The sequence below is a fragment of the Bombina bombina genome, chromosome 2 (assembly GCF_027579735.1).
Source record: "Bombina bombina isolate aBomBom1 chromosome 2, aBomBom1.pri, whole genome shotgun sequence".
In the NCBI taxonomy this organism is placed as follows: Eukaryota; Metazoa; Chordata; class Amphibia; order Anura; family Bombinatoridae; genus Bombina; species Bombina bombina.
In genome coordinates this window covers 1,212,611,044-1,212,617,043 of record NC_069500.1, presented here as the reverse complement: position 1 = coordinate 1,212,617,043, position 6,000 = coordinate 1,212,611,044, and positions in this window count along the sequence as shown.

Here is a 6,000-nt window from a genome sequence, read left to right as displayed (position 1 = left end):
TTTAGAGCGCTCCCCACACCCACCCCTTTTTGCACATGTCTCTGAGTATTGCACACCTTGTGCTTTTGGGCACTCCAGTGATGTTGCAGCTCTGAAATATGGCCAAACTGGTGGCAAGTGGCATCTTGGCAGCTGCACGCTTGACTTTTCTCAGTTCATGGGCAGTTATTTTGCGCCTTGGTTTTTCCACACGCTTCTTGCGACCCTGTTGACTATTTTGAATGAAACGCTTGATTGTTCGATGATCACGTTTCAGAAGCTTTGCAATTTTAAGAGTGCTGCATCCCTCTGCAAGATATCTCACTATTTTTGACTTTTCTGAGCCTGTCAAGTCCTTCTTTTGACCCATTTTGCCAAAGGAAAGGAAGTTGCCTAATAATTATGCACACCTGATATAGGGTGTTGATGTCATTAGACCACACCCCTTCTCATTACAGAGATGCACATCACCTAATATGCTTAATTGGCAGTAGGCTTTCGAGCCTATACAGCTTGGAGTAAGACAACATGCATAAAGAGGATGATGTGGTCAAAATACTCATTTGCCTAATAATTCTGCACTCCCTGTATATTAGGGTTTATTTTAAAGGTAAGTATTTAGTTTCAAATAGGATTCATTTAGTTAATAAGAGTTAATTTATTTAGATTTATTTAATTAATATTTAAGTTAGGGGGGCGTTAGGGTTAGGGTTAGACTTAGGTTTAGGGGTTAATAATTTTATTACAGTCGCGGCGGCGTAGTGGGGGGCAGGATAGGGGTTAATAAATTTATTATAGGTGGCGACGGTGTAGGGGGGGCAGATTAGGGGTTATTAAATTTATTATAGGTGGCGACGGTGTAGGGGGGGCAGATTAGGGGTTATTAAATTTATTATAGGTGGCGACGGTGTAGGGGGGGCAGGATAGGGGTTAATACATTTAATATAGGTTGCGGCGGGTTCAGGGAGCGGCGGTTTAGGGGTTAATACATTTATTATAGTTGCGGTGGGCTCCAGGAGCGGCGGTTTAGGGGTTAATATGTATAGAGTAGCTTGCGGTGGGCTCCGGGAGCGGCGGTTTAGGGGGTAATAACTTTATTTAGTTGCGGCGGTGTAGGGGGGACAGATTAGTGGTGTTTAGACTCGGGGTACATGTTAGGGTGTTAGGTGTAGACAGCTCCCATAGGAATCAATGGGATGTCTGTCAGCAGCGAACTTGTACTTTCGCTATGGTCAGACTCCCATTGATTCCTATGGGATCCGCCGCCTCCAGGGGTGGCGGTTTGAAAACCAGGTACGCTGGGCCGTAAAAGTGCCGAGCGTACCTGCTAGTTTTTTGATAACTAGCAAAAGTAGTGAGAATGTGCCGCACTTGTGTGCGGAACATCTGGAGTGACGTAAGAATCGATCTGTGTCGGACTGAGTCCGGCGGATCGAAGCTTACGTCACAAAATTCTACTTTTGCCGGTCTCGAGCCTTTGATAACTAAGGCGTATCAGCCTCGCCACAAATACGCTGTGGAATTCCAGCGTATTTGAGGTTGACGGCTTGATAACTAGGCCCCAATATATCCTACTTGCAGTACTGATCAGAACTTGCTGTTAATACAGGATGCCTATAAAAAATGTATAGATAATGTATATTACTCATTGTCCCTAAGCTCTTGAGTAGTATGGTATGGTAATAACTCACAATAATGCATAAGCGCACAATGTGATATATAAGCAGTATGGTCAAAGTCTAGCTCCTGAATGTGAGTACCTCTGAAAAACTACAGAAGAGAAATATTACCATGCAGCTGCAGTTTGCTTCAAAAGAATACATTGTTGTTACAAAAAGAAACTTATTTACATTAAAGGGATATGAAACCCCAAATTTTTCCTTAAGGGAGATTATACACTCATTTTTTTTTTTTGCATATATGTTTTGTAGATGATCTATTTATATAGCCCATAATGTTTTATTTTCCAAAAAATGTATAGTTTTGCTTATTTTTAAATAACATTGCTCTGATTTTCTGACTCCTAACCAAGCCCCAAAGTTTTATGAGAATACCGTCAGCTACCTTCTCCAGCTTGCTCCTGTTTGTGTAAAGGGTCTTTTCATATGCAAAAGAAGGGGGAGGGGGGGGAGTGTCTTATTTCCCACTTGCAGTGGGCTTTCCAACTGACTTTTACAACAGAGCTAAACCGAGAGTTTCTAACGGCTAGATTTAGAGATTTGTCGGTAACGACCCGCGTAGCTAACGCTGGCTTTTTCTGGCCGCACCTTTAAAATAACTCTGGTATTGAGAGTCCACAGAATGGCTGCGTTAGGCTCCAAAAAAGGAGCGTAGAGCATATTTAACGCCACTGCAACTCTCGATACCAGACTTGCTTACGGAAGCGGCCAGCTTCAAAAACGTACTCGTGCACGAATCCCCCATAGAAAACAATGGGCTGTTTGAGCTGAAAAAAAACCTAACACCTGCAAAAAAGCCGCGTTCAGCTCCTAACGCAGCCCCATTGTTTGCTATGGGGAAACACTTCCTACGTCTGCACCTAACACTCTAACATGTACCCCGAGTCTAAACACCCCTAACCTTACACTTATTAACCCCTAATCTGCCGCCCCCGCTATCGCTGACACCTGCATATTATTATTAACCCCTAATCTGCCGCTCCGTAAACCGCCGCTACTTACATTATCCCTATGTACCCCTAATCTGCTGCCCCTAACACCGCCGACCCCTATATTATATTTATTAACCCCTAATCTGCCCCCCACAACGTCGCCTCCACCTGCCTACACTTATTAACCCCTAATCTGCCGAGCGGACCGCACCGCTATTATAATAAAGTTATTAACCCCTAATCCGCCTCACTAACCCTATAATAAATAGTATTAACCCCTAATCTGCCCTCCCTAACATCGCCGACACCTAACTTCAAACATTAACCCCTAATCTGCCGACTGGAGCTCACCGCTATTCTAATAAATGTATTAACCCCTAAAGCTAAGTCTAACACTAACACCCCCCTAACTTAAATATAATTTAAATCTAACGAAATTAATTAACTCTTATTAAATAAATTATTCCTATTTAAAGCTAAATACTTACCTGTAAAATAAACCCTAATATAGCTACAATATAAATTATAATTATATTATAGCTATTTTAGGATTTATATTTATTTTACAGGTAACTTTGTATTTATTTTAACCAGGTACAATAGCTATTAAATAGTTAAGAACTATTTAATAGTTACCTAGTTAAAATAATTGCAAAATTACCTGTAAAATAAATCCTAACCTAAGTTACAATTAAACCTAAAACTACACTATCAATAAATTAATTAAATAAAATACCTACAATTACCTACAACTAAACCTAACACTACACTATCAATACATTAATTAAATACAATATCTACAAATAAATACAATGAAATAAACTAACTAAAGTACAAAAAATAAAAAAGAACTAAGTTACAAAAAATAAAAAAATATTTACAAACATCAGAAAAATATTACAACAATTTTAAACTAATTACACCTACTCTAAGCCCCTAATAAAATAACAAAGCCCCCCAAAATAAAAAAATGCCCTACCCTATTCTAAATTACAAAAGTTCAAAGCTCTTTTACCTTACCAGCCCTTAACAGGGCCCTTTGCGGGGCATGCCCCAAGAAATTCAGCTCTTTTTCCTGTAAAAAAACACATACAATACCCCCCCCAACATTACAACCCACCACCCACATACCCCTAATCTAACCCATACCCCCCTTAAATAAACCTAACACTAAGCCCCTGAAGATCTTCCTACCTTATCTTCACCATACCAGGTTCACCGATCGATCCAGAAGAGCTCCTCCGATGTCCTGATCCAAGCCCAAGCAGGGGGCTTAAGATGTCCATGATCCGGCTGAAGTCATCATCCAAGCGGGAGCTGAAGAGGTCCATGATCCGGCTGAAGTCATCATCCAAGCGGGAGCTGAAGAGGTCCATGATCCGTCTGAAGTCTTCTATCAACGGCATCTTCAATCTTCTATCTTCCGGATCCATCTTGCAGACCTCCGACGCGGAACATCCTGCTGGCCCGACGGACTACCGACGAATGAAGGCTCCTTTAAGGGATGTCATCCAAGATGGCGTCCCTCGAATTCCGATTGGCTGATAGGATTCTATCAGCCAATCGGAATTAAGGTAGGAAAATTCTGATTGGCTGATGGAATCAGCCAATCAGAATCAAGTTCAATCCGATTGGCTGATCCGATCAGCCAATCAGATTGAGCTTGCATTCTATTGGCTGTTCCGATCAGCCAATAGAATGCGAGCTCAATCTGATTGGCTGATCGGATCGGCCAATCGGATTGAACTTGATTCTGATTGGCTGTTTCCATCAGCCAATCAGAATTTTCCTACCTTAATTCCAATTGGCTGATAGAATCCTATCAGCCAATCAGAATTCGGGGGGACGCCATCTTGGATGACGTCCCTTAAAGGAGCCTTCATTCGTCGGTAGTCCGTCGGGCCAGCAGGATGTTCCGCGTCGGAGGTCTGCAAGATGGATCCGGAAGACAGAAGATTGAAGATGCTTTTGATAGAAGACTTCAGCCGGATCATGGACCTCTTCAGCTCCCGCTTGGATGATGACTTCAGCCGGATCATGGACCTCTTCAGCTCCGCTTGGATGATGACTTCAGCCGGATCATGGACATCTTCAGCCCCCTGCTTGGGCTTGGATCAGGACATCGGAGGAGCTCTTCTGGATCGATCGGTGAACCTGGTATGGTGAAGATAAGGTAGGAAGATCTTCAGGGGCTTAGTGTTAGGTTTATTTAAGGGGGGTTTGGGTAAGATTAGGGGTATGTGGGTGGTGGGTTGTAATGTTGGGGGGGTATTGTATGTGTTTTTTTACAGGAAAAAGAGCTGAATTTCTTGGGGCATGCCCCGCAAAGGGCCCTGTTCAGGGCTGGTAAGGTAAAAGAGCTTTGAACTTTTGTAATTTAGAATAGGGTAGGGCATTTTTTATTTTGGTGGGCTTTGTTATTTTATTACGGGGCTTAGAGTAGGTGTAATTAGTTTAAAATTGTTGTAATATTTTTCTGATGTTTGTAAATATTTTTTTATTTTTTGTAACTTAGTTCTTTTTTATTTTTTGTACTTTAGTTAGTTTATATCATTGTGTTTATTTGTAGATATTGTATTTAATTAATGTATTGATAGTGTAGTGTTAGGTTTAATTGTAGGTAATTGTAGATATTTTATTTAATTAATTTATTGATAGTGTAGTGTTAGGTTTAATTGTAATTTAGGTTCGGATTTATTTTACAGGTAATTTTGTAATTATTTTAACTATTTTAGCTATTAAATAGTTCTTAACTATTTAATAGCTATTGTACCTGGTTAAAATAAATACAAAGTTACCTGTAAAATAAATATAAACCCTAAAATAGCTATAATATAATTATAATTTATATTGTAGCTATATTAGGATTTATTTTACAGGTAAGTATTTAGCTTTAAATAGGAATAATTTATTTAATAAGAGTTAATTAATTTCGTTAGATTTAAATTATATTTAACTTAGGGGGGTGTTAGTGTTAGGGTTAGACTTAGCTTTAGGGGTTAATACATTTATTAGAATAGCGGTGAGCTCCAGTCAACAGATTAGGGGTTAATGTTTGAAGTTAGGTGTCGGCGATGTTAGGGAGGGCAGATTAGGGGTTAATACTATTTATTATAGGGTTAGTGAGGCGGATTAGGGGTTAATAACTTTATTATAGTAGCGGTGCGGTCCGCTCGGCAGATTAGGGGTTAATAAGTGTAGGCAGGTGGAGGCGACGTTGAGTGGGGCAGATTAGGGGTTAATAAATATAATATAGGGGTCGGTGGTGTTAGGGGCAGCAGATTAGGGGTACATAAGGATAACGTAGGTGGCGGTCGGCATATTAGGGGTTAAAAAAATTGAATCGAGTGGCGGCGATGTGGGGGGACCTCGGTTTAGGGGTACATAGGTAGTTTATGGGTGTTAGTGTA